Below are 16288 nucleotides of genomic sequence, written 5' to 3'. Positions count from 1 at the left end.
TTTACCTCCCTCTTTACACGTGTATTCCCTGTGTGTATGTCCAAATTGCCGTTTTTAGAAAAGACGTGACGTCACATTGGATCAGGAGTCTAGAGCATTCTACTGCATTATGAGCACATCTTAACTCTTTAGGTCACACCTTGAGGTACTGGAAATGAACTTCAACATATGAATTTGACAGAGGGGAGAAACATTTCAACCTACAATGGAGGATCATGGGAATTTTTTAAAAACTTCCTTTACTTAGTCCTTTTCAGTGATTGGGAAATTTGGGATTACCGTATTATTCTGTATCCTTCTGTTCCTTCATTCCTACTCTCTGTATAAACCCCAAACCACCTCCTAATGCATTCAATTTATAATATCAAAGTAGGAGACTATGTAGAGAGATCAGCATTAGAATGAAAGATTGTAAATCAGACTTAGAATATTAATGGCCTATGCTAATCTGACCGCCAAAACTATTTAGGTCAGTTTCTGAAAATCACTAAGTAATGTACCAAAACCTGATAACCGTTTTTGTATTTTTCATTTGCGAAAACTTCCATTTATGTCATCTCACTTAAACCAACATAGTTCCTATTTAAAGATGTAGAAATTGAAGTTCAGAGGTGATATAATGCCAAAGGTCATTTGTGTAGTTACCTGGGTTACATACAACCTGGGTTACATTTTATGAGAGATTATAAATCCATGTCTTGAGTTCTTTATGCTCTCATGTCATGTTCTCTTTAGAAAATGTAGGTAGGTAGGTTTGTGACTCATACAGGTCTCAAATAAAGACCAGTGAAATTGAAGAGTGGACCCTGTAAGTGCAGATTGTTTGTATCATACTTTCAATTTCTTCACTTTTCCACATCAAATGTTTCTGATTCTTATTATCTATCACTAGTGCTATGGTTCACATAGATTATGAGAAGAAATATTTCATTTTTTAAATCATTTTTCTTCTGCAGAAACCTCATGTATTTTTTTAATTGGTGCTTTAACAAATCATCACAAATAGAGTAACTTAAAACCGTACCCATGTATTAACTCACAGTTTTCATCGGTCAGGAATATGAGCATAGCATGGATCTCTGCTATCATTCTACAAGGCTGAAAGCAAGGGATCAGCAAGCTTGTTTCCTCTCTTCTTTCCCTCAGTTTCTTCCTTCCTTCCTTTCTGCAGCTGTAAGGGAAAATCTGTTTCCAGGATGATTTAAGCTGTTGGCAGAATTCAGTTTCATGTGATTGTAGGACTGGGATCTGTTTCCTTGCTGACTGTTCCTGCAGCCATTCTCAGCTCTTAAAATCCACATATATACCCTGCCTCATTATCCTTTTCAAAGGCAGAAATAATAGGTCAGGTTTTTCTCACATCTCTCTCTGCCCTCCCCTTCTGCCTCATTTCTGTGGCCTCATCTTTTTATTCACATGCATCTGACGGACTCTCCCACTTTCCTCTTTTCCTTTTAAGGACTCATGTTTTACATTGGGCCCAGTAATTATCCAGAATAATTTCCCTATTTTAAAGCCATCTGATAATCTTAATTCCCTCTGCAAAGTACCTTCATGGCAGTACCTAGATACTTGTGTGATGGAATAATCAGGGAATGGGAATCTTGGAGGGACATATTTAGAATTTTGCCTGTCATATCCTGGTAAATATTTTTCCTATTAAGTATTTTTCATGTTGAACAGCAATTTGCCCTTAAAATCATGGATTTCAGAGTTTACAAAGTACCTATACATTTATTACGTTACATTGTTTTCATGATATCTTTAGGGGATGCAGGTAATCATCCCCATTGCATAGATAAGGAAACAAAGACTCTGAGCTTAGAAGTTTTTCTCAGACATAGTAGATTTATAACTTAAAGCATATTAGAGTTCTGTCAGTGTAAAGAACATCTGCTAGTCCTTAGCCTAATAAAAGAGAATGGCCTTTATTTTAATCTTCCTGTTTTAATTATTTATATAATTGACTTATTATTTCTTTATTCTTTCCTAACTTGTGAATCCTCACAGTTTATAAACCAGACGCAGGATAGGTGAGGGGATTATTGGATTAGTAAAATATGCCTGGATTAAATGCCTGGCTCTTTTGACACTATCATGCATATATTTCCAAGCTTTGTTTACTGAGAGGACTTTGAAGCAGGAACACTCCTGTAGCAATGAGCATGTCTAGCCTAAATCTCGGTATTTAAATACCATTGTGTAAGGAATCTTTGGAGAAGTGGCTGATTCCAGGGCCGTGGAAGGAAAAGTACAAGATGAACTTGGAGTATCTTTGTCATCAAAGAAGCAAGGAAGTACTTAAAAGGTTGGGATCATGTCAAAGGACACAGGCACAAACATGGAAGAGCTCCCAGTGGCCAAAGCTAGAAAACTAGAGCAACCCAATAAGTGAGTAGAAGAGTGAATTTTAACCCATAGAATAAAAGAAATATCCATGAGCCAAAACTGAGGTAGATAAATAAATCGGTAGGAGAGAATATACAGCTCTTTCTTACGGAGGAATTCCAATGTAATAAAGAGGATGGAACACCATCATTAAACCATGGTAATAATTGTAGGCAAGGCCACCTGATGAATTCTGAAACTAGTGACTAGGAATTTGAGAAAGAACAAACTTTTCTTACTCTCAAATCAATCCCCTGCCCCAGTCTTTATTTATTACAAAGGAGGAAGTTACAAATTTATAATGGAAAAACCTTGGAGATACTGTCTGAACGAGGTGATCATGTTTAACATCGCTAGTAATGAGACATGGGATGTTTTGTACCCTGACATGATACCCTGAAGGGCACAACACTTCTGTTGTATTCTTGAGAAAAACGTATAACCACAATGTAATTGTAAGAAGGTATCAGCCAATGTACAAAATTACTCAAGGGACAATGTACAAAATTGTTTACTAGAACTTTTTATTATATTGTATAATAGAACAGAAAAAGGATAATAGGGAAAACACTGGTAAAATCTGAATAAAGTTAGTTTGTTTCTTATTTTGATCAAAATACTACATTTATGTAGTTAACATGGAAAGGCTGGATGAAGAGTACATGGAAATTCTCTGTACTATTTTTGCCATTTTTTAGTCTAAAATAATTTTTTGTAGATTCTGATTCTTGTGTTAACTAGCTTTATAATAACAATGGGCAACTCATGTAACTTCCTTAAGTTTTAATTGACATATCTCCATAGTAGGCCTAATACAGAGCCTATTACAGACACTACATGTGAAATATAATTTATATAGCATAATAATTGAAAGCAATGCCTTCAGAGCTATACAAATGTGGTATAAATCTTGGTTCTGCCATTAATGCTATGTGATTACATAAAACTTGTTTCTTAAGCTTTAGTTTCCTTATTTTTAGTACTTATAAGTTTACTGTGAGTTTTAAATATGGTACAGTAGGTAAGCACTTATTCAGAGCATCTGACATATTGTTATTATTATATATTATTTTAATATACTATCCTCTAAGAAATATTGATATAATAGTCCGTATATTATATATTATTTTTAAATGATTTTTTTAATTTTTAAATTTCTTATCTAATTTCAGTTTGCCAACATACAACACCCAGTGCTCATCCCATCAAGTGCCCTCCTTAGTGCCTGTCACCCAGTTACCCTATCCCCCCCCCCACCCCGCAACCTCCCCTTACGCAACCCTTTGCTTATTTCCCAGAGTTAGGAGTCTCTCATGGTTTGTTTCCCTCTCTAATTTTAAAAAAGATGTTAGAGTGAGAAAGAGAATGAGCAGAGGGAGGGGCAGAGGGAAAGGTAGAAAGGGAATGTCAAGTAGACTCTGCTGAGTGCAGAGTCAGACATGGGGCTCAATCTCAAGACCCTAAGATCATGGACCTGAGCCAAAATCAAGATTTGGTTGCTTAACTGAGTCATTCAGGTACCCTAATAATACTGCTTTTATTCTCCTTGAACTACTAGGTTTTAATTATTATGTATTATCATGAACTTTTAAAAAATGTTTAAAATATAGATAACATATCATTTGCCATTTTAATGATTTTTAAGTATGCAATTGAGTGGCATTAATTATATTCTCATTGTTGTACCACCATCACCACTATTTCCAAAAGTTTTTCTTCATCTCCATAGGGAAAATCTGTAATCATTAAGCAACAACTTCCCATTCCTTTCCACCCCCAGCTCCTGATAAAGTCTGATCTATTTTCTATCTTATTGAATCAGCCTATTCTGTGTATTTCGTATAAGTAGAGTTATATAATATTTGTCCTTCTGCTTCTATTCAATGTCACTTTTTACTTGAGTCCAAGTTCAGTATCTATTGCTCTAAACATTATTTTCTATGCTTGTATGATTTGGATGATCAGGAAAGTGTTTTGTTAATATGTCATTTGGCAGATTTTTGTTCATTTATTTTTAAACCTAATTTAATAAACAAAGATTCTGCCAAGAAATTATATGTGAAAGGGTTCATTGTAATGTTACTAAATGTAACAAAATGATAACCTAAGTGTCCAATAGTAGGTGAGTGAATAAATTCAAACCAGAAGTGTTTGCAAGAAAATGGTGACTAATGATTTCTTGATAGTAAGATAACAGGTAAATTTTACTTTTCTGTTTTATTTTACATATTTGTTGTTTTAACATGTATTATTTTCCCTAGAGAAATACCTAGATACGAGAACAAATTTATATTTAGTCAACTGATCAGAACCTTTTTTTTTTTTTGAAGATTTTATTTATTTATTCATGAGAGACACAGAGAGGCAAAGACATAGTCAGAGGGAGAAGCAGGCTCCCTGTGGGGAGCCTGATGTAGGACATGATCCCAGGATTGTGACCTGAGCTAAAGGCAGATGCTCAAGTACTAGCCACCCAGGTGCTTCAAAACTTTATATATATACTATTTATATAGCCAGTATTTGAGCTAAAATGTTCAAACTACTAATTAGAGTGTTATTAGTCCACGTATTATTTGTGAATCAGCACATAAATTTGTATATGCTTATACCAGAAGGTGAACCAAGAATGAAGAAAAACAAATTTGAATCCAGTGTTCTGGATTCCAGGACATCACATTAGTTCTTTGGTTTTTGTTTTGTTTTTGCATAAAGCAGATACTAAAAAATTAAGCATCTGAAGTATTTAGTTCATGTGTTAGTAGTATTTGAACCTGGCACTTACAGATAGGCTTGATTAATCATGTAATAAGTACATTTGCATCTGGAGAGAAGGCCCATAAAAAGGAAGTTATTTTTACTTATAACATGTTAGCTCAAAACAAAGAGGAATAAATATTGAGATTAATTAGTTTCCAGGTAGCTTCTGAGAAATGCATATATTTCTAAAGAATCATGCTGATATTTGACATACTTTCAGTGTTTTCTTTGCAAGTCCATTTTATACCCAACTTGATCTATGGATCAACCAGGATCTGCTAACTCTGGGAACATAAGTGCTGTAAATGTATCTCACTATATGGAAGAATGTCTTAAAACACAGAAATGTTAAAAAATACACAAAACACTGGAGTGAGATTTTGGTCATATGTGTATATTTTAGTAATCTGAGCCTCATGCCTCATTTGGCCACATCTGTTGCACTTGTGTCTTCGTCTGTCATTTGATATGATACCCCCCCTTTGGATCATGAGAAGTAAAAATAGTATGATATGTTAAAAATCAGTCAAAATGTCAAATTTTGATGTTTGATGAGTAGCAAATGCAATCATCAAAAGTTTACTTATTGCTACAAGCAGTTATCTTATTCTAAAAAGAGCAAGTATTTATTTTTTAAAGATTTTATTTATTCATGAAAGACAGAGAGAGGCAGAGACATAGGCAGAGGGAGAAGCAGGCTCCCCGCGGGGAGCCCAATGGGGGACTACATCCCAGGATCAGGACCTGAGCCAAAGGCACATGTCAAAGGCTGAGCCACCCAGGCATCCTCAAGAATAAGTATTTTTAAAAACAGTGAATTAAAAGTTTAATCACTGTATATGATAAATCTTCATATGTGATAATCCATATGTGATATATCTAAATTATCGACTACCACACTACTAATAATGTATGTGTATATTATATATGTAATGTATGTATATATGAATACACTTGTACATACATAAGAAACATTTCTGACACATTCACTTAAAATTTCACTTCTCAGCAGCATGGTAGTTGAAAATTATTAGAATGGCCAATCTATAAAAAAATACTGTTTTAGGAGTAAAATATCCGAAATCAAGTAGCACTAATTTTTTGTCTGTTTTCATTCTGGTTAGAAATAACTGTCTTATTCAAATAGTATATCACCAAATAAATATTTTCTGTACAATCTAAGAAGGAGTTTGGACTAGGCCATTGCTATATTGATATCCTTAGAGTTACATATCCCTTGAGACCAATTACAAGGGTTCACAAGGTTGTTTTTATTTTTGCTTTCTCTTGATGCCTTTTTAATGAGGCCTCCCAGTAAACAGCAAGCATGATACTTTCTTGTTGGAGACCTGTCTGCCGCCTTCAACCATTTATTACTAATACATCTGGGAAATGATTTATAAATTAAATATTAGGAAAATGTACTTGAGGAAAAAAAGTAGTAGGGGTATAATTTATAATTCTCATTTAGGGAAAGACATGCCAGCAATTTGCTAATGGAAGGACACCGAGAGTCACTCTTGGAACATAGTTATGTTTTATGTAATAAATAGACATAGTGGATGAAGGGAGTCTTCACTGTGTATGTATATTTGGGCATGTGGTTCATTTCAATAAATTGTGAAGATAGAAGTTCCCAGTTTTCCCTCAGAGTGACCCATTAGAAGAGTGAGAAATAATAAAGAACAAAACTGTTCTATCAGTTTATGTGCTTATACTTCCTCATGTGACAAAAATACTATATTGATCAATAGTAAATGAAAACAGCTTCCTCACAGTATAGAATGTGACAATAGTTGATATCACTGTTCTCCTGGTTTGAGTCAGAAGAGGTTTTAGAAGCTATTTTAGGACATTCCTATCATTGTACAGATGGGGAAACTGAAATCATGCCTGTTTATGACTTACTGAAGATCTTATAACTTACAATAATAAGCTTTGAAGGTTATTTTCAAGGCTTACTTTGTAATTTATTTTTGTACATATGTAGTAGATTTAGTATGATACAAATCTGCTCTTCAGCTAATCAGTCAGATTAGGTCTTTGCATTATGAGAGTATCTTTCACATCTGTATCATTAAAAGCAAATGAACCGTAGCTGTGTTTATGCACCGGAATTTAAGGGGAGCAAAATTATAGCTTTGGGATCATCTTCTAAAATTTTATGAATTCCAGGGAATTAGGTCACATTCAGCTGTAGATTATTTTAATAAAAATATTTGTTCCTCTTTTTAAAGTTCTGAAAATTTCCAGGTATCTTTTCAGTACTGCTATAAAGGTTGCATATAATAAATTTAAATATATAAGAAATGAATTCATAACCTTGGGCTCATAACCTTGTGGTCAACATTTATTTTCAGATCCCACTTCAATCTCTTTTATTTCATTTCTGGAAGAAATTTAGGTTGCATTTCAATATGAATTTCAAAGATATAAACATGTATCATATTTGAAAGAAGCATGCACATATATTATCTATATATTATACAGTTATGAAAAACTGCATGTTTAAAATATGTATTTACTATTTCTGTATTTGTGTGTATTTACAAAAATATGTAATTTTATCTAATTTTAAAATATTTGTATACATACATTACTATAGGGACAGGACTTCTTGTGCTTTTGACCTCTGAACTGATAGTTGCTGAACTACAGTTTCTATAGTTCACTGGAATGGCTTTGTCAGTATCCATTTGTAACCATATCATGATAGGATTCTGTTGGATCACCGACAAATTTTGAGTATTAGGGACACCTGGATGGCTCAGTTGGCTAAGCGTCTTCCTTCAGCTCAGGTCATGATCTCAGGGTCCTGGGATCGAGCCCTGCTCAGTGGGGAGCTTGCTTCTCCCTCTCCTCCCCACTTGTGCTCTCTGTTTCTATCTCTGTCTCTCTCTAATTAATAAATGAAATCTTTTAAAAAAAATTTGAGTGTTGGAGAAGGGTTAAACTAAGTAACTTCACAGCTTTGCCATTTAGTAGTTTTATTTACAGACTTTAATCCACTGTTGGCTTACGAGTAGAAACATCAGAAATCAGTACATTTAAACATTTATCTTTATCTGATTTAAATCAAGTTATTTTTGATAAAATGCTGTCTTGGCAAGGGTAAGATGACAAAAGACCCTCAAATGAACTTTGTGGGACAGACATTGAAAATCTGTGTTGACAGCATGTCTCTGATTCATCCTTCTGACAACATTTGCAGTTAGAAGAAAAGAGTATTCTCTAAGAGTCATAGTTTCTAGATAAAGATTGTTACAGAGGCATAATAATTCCAAAAGATTTCCATCTTCTAACAATCTCTTGAAATTAATGAATAAAGACAATGGTCTTCTATTCATCTAATTTTACCATATCAGACAGTAGAAATAGAAAATGATTTAAAATTAATCCTTTCTCTTGACAGTTGTGAATTGGTGATTTTTATCCTCTCAGAGAATATTTGAAGATACATTTTTTATTCTCCTCTTTTCATATTCTGTCACACAACCTCATGAATTATATAGCCAGTTTCATTGCTGGTGGCCAAAATAAAACTGCTGTAGAAAGCTAGGGCGAGGTTACTAGGGTTCTGAAGAATGCACCAATGCTGGAAATCAATTTCAGATGTATTTTCAATGTCATTGCTTTAGAATACATGTCCCTTACTGAGATACCAAAAATCAAAGACTAGATCAGCTCATTCATGTGAATAAGCTTAGGGATAAATTAACTCGCTCTACTTTCATATTTAAAAAGCCCTAGTACAGCCAGAGACATCTTGGTCAAGCAAAACTAAGGGATATTTTTGCTAATGTGTGGTATTAAAGTGTCAGAACTATTCCTTAAGACCTTATTAGTTTAACTGTGCTTTTGGAATCTTCAGTGTTCAGAATAAGCTCCAGGTACAATAGCAGTATTTCAAAAAGTAAAATGACGGTGTTAATGTGATCAGTCTCTACCTTGGTTACTATTTAGTTAACTTGCAAACTGACAGGTAAGACACTTATTTTTTAGAAGTATTTACCTATTTGTTTAATATAATTCCTAAAAGTGAAGTCTAACTAACAAAATCCTGATTAAGTACATTTGTTCTGGAGAAGGTAAACTATTGAAATAAAAAATGTGAAAGTTGCAGCCTTCGAAGATTACTCTGTTTAGTTTTATAGAATGCTTTTTCTTTTTCTTTTTCTTTTCCTTTTTCTTTTTTCTTTTTCTTTTTCTTTTCTTTTCTTTTCTTTTCTTTTCTTTTCTTTTCTTTTCTTTTTCTTTTTTTTTTAAAGATTTTATTTATTTATTCATGAAAGACACAGAAGGAGAGAGAGGCAGAGACACAGGCAGAGGGGGAAGCAGGCTCCATGCAGGGAGCCCCACATGAGACTGGATCCTGTGACTCCAGGATTACGCCCTGGGCTGAAGGCAGCGCTAAAAGGCTAAGCCACCAGGGCTGCCTTGGAATGCTTTTTCAAAAGGGAATTTTATTTTAGAAACTGGGAGTTCCACAATTATCCTATTCTATTATTCACTAGACTAATTGCTTCTTTTCTTTCTTTCTTTCTTTTTTTTTTTTAAATTCTATCTCCCTTCCTCCCTTTCCCTCTACGTCTCTTTGTGTCTTCTATTATGGAAAAGTAAGTCACTGGGAAAAGATACTGGATTCTTTTATTCTGTATATGTCCTATAAATTTCATTGTTTTGTGCTTTTCCTTTGATTCTTGGTAGTTGCATTTTTTTAAGATTTTATTTATTTATTCATGAGAAACAGAGAGAGAGGCAGAGACACAGGCAGAACGAGAAGCAGGCTCCTTGCAGGGAGCCCGATATGGGGCTCCATCCCTGGTCTCCAGGATCACGCCCTGGGCCCAAGGCAGGTGCTAAACCACTGAGCTACCCAGGGATCCCCAGGTAGTTGCATTTTGAGGCATATTTTCCCCCTTTCAATTTAAATACAGTTTACAACCTATAAAAAAATAAATCTGAAGTGTATAGCTCAAAATATGTACTCATTTAACTATCACCCAAATCAAGATAAATCCTGGTTTGATTAACTGAGAAAAGTTATCTTTACCACTTCCCAGTCAGTACCTTCCTATCCTGAGGCATGTGCTCTAGAGAGTAATTTTGCCTGTTCTTAAACTTCATATACAAAGAATCAGAAAAGTATGCACTTTTTTGCATCTAGCTTGTTTTGCTCAATGTAGTATTTTTTTTAAGATATGTCCATGTTGTTAAATGTGTCAGGTGTGTGCTCTTTTCATTGCTGTATGTTGCTGCATTGTATGAAAATACTATTACTAATTTCCTTATTTACTTGCCTACTGATGGACATATCTGAAATATATTTCCACATACATTTTTCCTCCATTCTCTTGTCAGTTGTATATACCAATATGTGGTAGTGGTTTACTTTTCTATTTCTCATGCTATGAAAATTATTTTTAAAAAACTCAAAATACTTTAAATGTTCTTGAGATCTCAGAAATTATCTAGCAAGCTCAGGTTTTAAGACAAATGATTTAATTATCTTCTTTATATCTGGATGGCATAGTTGTACCACCTGCCAATCCCCTCCCCTGGTGACCATTCATCTTCCTTTTATTATTACTTTTTATGCCCTACCCTGCCTGCTTTCCAAAATAGAAGCCCTTTCACTGATTTTTTTTCTGATTTCTGAGAATCTTACATATTTTGGCACCTAGTACACACTAAGTAATATTTGATGAATTGATAACATTTCACTAGAGATTTGGGATATTTCATACAAATGTGTTCTCATTAAAAAAACAGCAAATGCTTCATTTTGTTTTAGCATTATATTAGAAATGGTGATATAATTAGACCTTTATAATGAGTACTAAGAGGAAGAGGTTAAATACAAAGGATTCCTTTTTTAATTGTCAGAATTGTTTAAAAGTACTTTGTCTTGAAAAACCTCTAAAATTGGTGATATCTGGGTGGTGCATTTGATTAAGCATAGAACTCTCGGTTTCTGGCCATGTTTTGATCTTCGTTGAGATCAAGCCACACATCTGGCTCTGTGCCCAGTATGGAGTCTGTTTAATACTATCTCACCTTCTCCCTCTACCCCTCACCCTCCACCCCATGCACTTGGACTCAGTCTTTCTCAAATAAATATTTTTAAAAAATGAAAAAAATCCTAAAATAAACTATACACTTAGATATCTTCCCAACCATGTGATAATCTTTATGATACAATTGGAAACTGAATATTGCATTGTGCTGTTTTAATTTTTATAGCTTTTTGATGCCTTTCTCTCACACTTCAATCATATCTCATTATATTAACTCTTTACACCCTTGCTATCACTCAAACCTCTTGATTTTCTGCTTTTGAGATTTTTTTTTTTGCTCTTGATAATCTTTTGCTGCATCCAGCAAATAACCATGTTAGAATCAGCATAAAAGCTTAACTCTGTAGGCTGTGAAAGAATCAAGTCCATGGGATTTAGTTCATGGAGTATGTAAGATGTATTTAGAGAACATTCTGAGTGAACTGAGGTCACGTGTTGGCAAGAAGTACTTCTCTAGCATTTAATTTGAACTTTGAGCTCAGAATAATCAACCTGTTCAATATGAACAACATCTTATAGTTTTTCCTATACTAAGTTTAGAAAGAGCATTAACATTTACTAAATATTCACTCAGAACAGTTAATCAGAGACCTTTGGTAAACTGTCAGTGCTTCTGTTGTAACATCCATGTTCTTCGTCTGGAAATCTCTCCTCTTTTCCATACCCTGATATTTTCATTAATAACATACATTTGGTTTCTTTCTTTTTTATTTTTTATGTCTTTTTTTTAAATTTAATTTATTTATGATAGTCACACACACAGAGAGAGAAAGAGAGAGAGAGAGAGAGAGAAAGAGAGAGAGAGAGGCAGAGACACAGGCAGAGGGAGAAGCAGGCTCCATGCACCGGGAGCCTGATGTGGGATTCGATCCCGGGTCTCCAGGATCGCGCCCTGGGCCAAAGGCAGGCGCTAAACCAATGCGCCACCCAGGGATCCCCATTTGGTTTCAACTGTAGATCCTTCTGTTCTTATTTTTCTCTTCAATTTTATTTAATACATTTATCATTATTTTGAATTTTTCACATTATTTCCATATATATACATACACACATATATATACACATATATATACACACACACATATATCTAATATCTATCTATCTATATATATATGTATATATATTAGATTTTATTTTTAGGTAATCTCTCGACACCCAACCTAGAAATCAAGTCACATGCTCCACTGACTGAGCCAGGCAGGCCCACCTCCCCCACTACTTCTTATATTTTTTTCATTTTTAAAAATATTTTATTTGTTTATTTATTTATTTTTAATTTTTTAAAATTTTTATTTATTTATGATAGTCACCGGGAGCCCGATGTGGGATTCGATCCTGGGTCTCCAGGATCGTGCCCTCTGCCAAAGGCAGGCGCCAAACCGCTGCGCCACCCAGGGATCCCAATATTTTATTTATTTAGTCATGAGAGACACGGAGAGAGAAAGAGAGACAGAGACACAGGCAGAAGGAGAAGCCTGCTCCATGCAGGGAGCCTGATGTGGGATTCGATCCCAGGACTCCAGGATCACACCCTGGGCCGAAGGAAGGCACTCAACTGCTGAGCCACCCAGGCATCCCACTTCTTATATTTTTAATATCATATATTTTATTAATTTTCAAATTTTACTATAGATTGCTACAATATAGACATACATGACTCTGTGTGTGTATGTGTGCATACGTATAGTTTTGTTTTAGTTTCATTAATGTCAAGAAATGAGACTCCTCAAATGTCCAGGTCCTAGGCCTTTTGTGTTAAAATGGGAGCATTGCACTTTCTTATTACTGTATGCAATATTTGTTATAGTTTAACTGAGTTACTAAATGTGACATTTTGGTAACAAATTTTTTTCTGTATTTATGCATTATATTTACCTTGTAACTTAAAGCCAAAATGCTTAGTAGTTAAGGAAAACTCTAGAATCAGACTGTCTGAATTTGAATAATAGATACTGTACATGCTACTGTGTGACTTGAAGCAATTTAAATTCACTGAATCTTACTTTATTCATTTGTAAAAAATGATATTGGAACCTACCTATAAAGTTGTTATGGCAAATAAAATAGGCTATACCCTCAGAGAGATAAATAATAAATGTTAGCTATGATTAGTACTGTTCCAAGCACACAAGTCATTTTTATTCAAAATATGTACAAGATTCCATATGATTTTTTATACATATATGTAATAAAAATGTAGTATGTGAGTGAAATTAACTTACTATTTTCTGTAACTGAAATTGCCAAAGTGCTAAATCTTTTCACTGTTTGGTTCTTGTACCTATATTTTAGCGAAACCAAAATGAAATGATAATAGCAGCCATAGAAAAATTGTTTCTTGACTACAAATAATGAGATACTACAGTTTAAATTACTTCAACAATGGTCTTGATTGAATCTTTCTCGACTGCTTACTTTCAGAATCCAGATATTATTTCTAAGAATAACAAAAGAAAAAACTCAAACCTCCCTTTTTTAAAACACGAAGGCTTTGATATGGAGAGAATGCTTTAGGTGTATGTGAAAGAAAGATAAACATGGAATTTGTGGGGCATATAGGTGTGTCTTCCTAAATTCTTTCACTTTGAAAAATAAATTTTTCCTAATATGTTTCTCATTCTTTGATGATTTCTGCATAAAGCTCTGCATATAAAAATCTCTAAATGATATTTCTTTATTTGAGGACCTAGTAATGGTGCCTACAGTTGCAGTTTTTTTTTTTTTTTTTTTTTTTTTTTTTTTTAGTTAAACATTTTATATTTGTGATGCTAACAATTCAGTGTTTGGCCTAATCCATACACTGGCATCCAGAATCTATATTGGTATTGTTAACTGGGTATCAAGGATGTCAGAGACTTAAATCTTCTTAACATAATCACTAGGAATGGTGCCTCCAGCATACTATTAATAAATGATATAGAGACATGGCTGGCAGACGGTGGGTGCAAGACTTTCCCAACTTGTGGAATTTCAGGATTTTCTAATAGAGTACAATGGCTGGTGGGTGCCTTTGACATAGCAGAGAAGTCACTTGAATTATTATTTAGATGTTTCATCCCGTCTATTAGAATGGAGCACATTTTAGGTGTCAGTTTGTTTCTTCTACATAACTTAGAATTGGGCCTTGCACTTACGTCCCACATAAATATTTCTCAAAAAATAGAATAAGCATATTAGATTTAAGAAGTACACTGAGATTAAAGGCTGCTTTAAAAATATGACAACAAAAATGGCATGTAGGCACTAAAGTATTAAGTAAAATGATTCTCACTAAAATATTAATAGACAGTTATGTTTGGGAATTCAAATGATTAAAATGTTTCTTTGTATCATTTTATTGTGATTATGTATTATTTACATACTCATAAATAAAAGAGTATACTCATAGTAAACTCAAAAGAAAACCTAAGAAACATTAACTGTAGAAGAAATTTTTTAAAAGTTTAAATGTGAAAAAATTGTCACACCTACATTTTCAGTGAACCTTTTTATATATTTAATTTTTGCTGGAATATGGAAAAAAGAAGGAAATCTTAAATTGTTTTTAAGGACTATTTATTTATTTATTTATTTGAGAGAGAGAGAGTGATTGAAAGTACAATGACTGGGGGCGAGGGGGGGCGGGTAGAAAGAGAGGAGAAACAGACTCCCTACTGAACAGAGACTTGCTCCTAGGACCCTAAAATCATGATCTGAGCCTAAGACAGATGCTTAATTGCCTGTGCCACCCAGGAGCCCCTTAAATTATTTTTAATAAAGCCATCATTGCATTAATACAAAAACCTGCCAAAAGCAGCTCCCCAAAAAACACTTCAGATCAGTTATTTAAGAGTATAGTGTTGAGAATCCTATTTAGAACCAGCAATAATAAAATAATAAATGTTGAGTGAATTTTGTTGGAAAACTCAAATAGTATTTCAAAGTTAGGAAGCAGTTTCCTCTTTGTCTAAAGCTTTATTTCCAACATGTTAAGTATGACACAAGTGTCGTTTTAATCACTTATATTTTGGTAAGTGATTGAAAGAGCACACCCATATTTATCCTGTGGATGAGGTACTCTGACTTCTCAGGTTACTTAAGAGACTGCCACCTAATCAAACATTATAGTGTTAAACGTACTCTTCCATCTTTCATTCATGCTGAGAGCCTACTGTCTGTTATGTTGCTCCTGCCCTTTGCCTTCTCAGCATGAGTGGCCATTCCAGGATAAACCATATTTTGTAAAAGTATTGATTATGTTGGCTTGTAAAGGCCCCATAATGTTATACCCACATCAAACCTGTGCTCTCTGAGTGAGAGAACTATAATAGCTGAAGCCTCCTGGTAATCTATATGAATTTTATAGAATTGGAGTTTATGGATCAGCTTTGTCATAGTGCAGAGTTTCATTGGGCTTAACCAGGTGTGGAAAATTTGTCAGGTGCTTTTATAAAGTCATAACATTTTCAATGAAGGAATGTGATGGCTCATTTTATAAGAATGAAGAAAATGGATTGAACATATCACATTATTTTTAGTCTAATAATACATATAAGGGAAGTAGTTTTGCATGGTTACTTTTCTGTCTAGCCATTGCTTTGACAGTCTGCTAGACTAGTTTCCCTTGCTTTTACTTTTTTCTTTGTTTTTTTTCCTTTTGTATCTCAGTAACATAGTTTCTCTGGGTTTCATAAACTTGTAAACACTATGAAACTCCATTTATATATTGTAGTTGTTGTTACTGTTGTCCTTGCTTAATTTTACCTCTTTGAAATTTTGTTTGTAACTTACATTGGCATTGGCTAATTAGAGTTTTGGATTTCACCACATTTTCCTTCTTCAGTACCAACTCTGAAAGCTTAATAACCAAAGTTATGGGGATCCCTGGGTGCCTCAGCGGTTTAGCAACTGCCTTTGGCTCGGAGCGTGATCCTGGAGTCCCGGGATCGAGTCCCATTTCAGGCTCGGCATGGAGCCTGCTTCTCCCTCCTCCTGTGTCTCTGTCTCTGTCTCTCTCTATCTCTGTGTCTATCATAAATAAATAAATATTTTTAAAAAATAACCAAAGTTATACCCTATTTATTACT

The 16288-nt window shown here is 34.2% G+C and overlaps 1 protein-coding gene and 1 long non-coding RNA gene across 14 annotated transcripts in view; one reads left to right on the top strand and one right to left on the bottom strand.

The window, feature by feature from the left end:
- The window catches only part of LOC144289693 (uncharacterized), a 30900-nt gene extending 29349 nt beyond the window's left edge, over nt 1-1551 (bottom strand). For all 3 annotated transcript variants that reach the window (XR_013357592.1, XR_013357594.1, XR_013357593.1), the window contains exon 1: nt 1041-1551. This is a non-coding gene — a long non-coding RNA (uncharacterized LOC144289693). The remainder of the gene's footprint in view (nt 1-1040) is intronic.
- Nucleotides 1-16288, top strand: part of CNTN4 (contactin 4) — a 927650-nt gene that overhangs the window by 310121 nt on the left and 601241 nt on the right. The window lies entirely within an intron of this gene.

The sequence above is a fragment of the Canis aureus genome, chromosome 19 (assembly GCF_053574225.1).
Source record: "Canis aureus isolate CA01 chromosome 19, VMU_Caureus_v.1.0, whole genome shotgun sequence".
Classification (NCBI taxonomy): domain Eukaryota; kingdom Metazoa; phylum Chordata; class Mammalia; order Carnivora; family Canidae; genus Canis; species Canis aureus.
The sequence above is the reverse complement of the archived record's forward strand: the minus strand, read 5'-3'. Positions and strand labels throughout refer to the sequence as shown.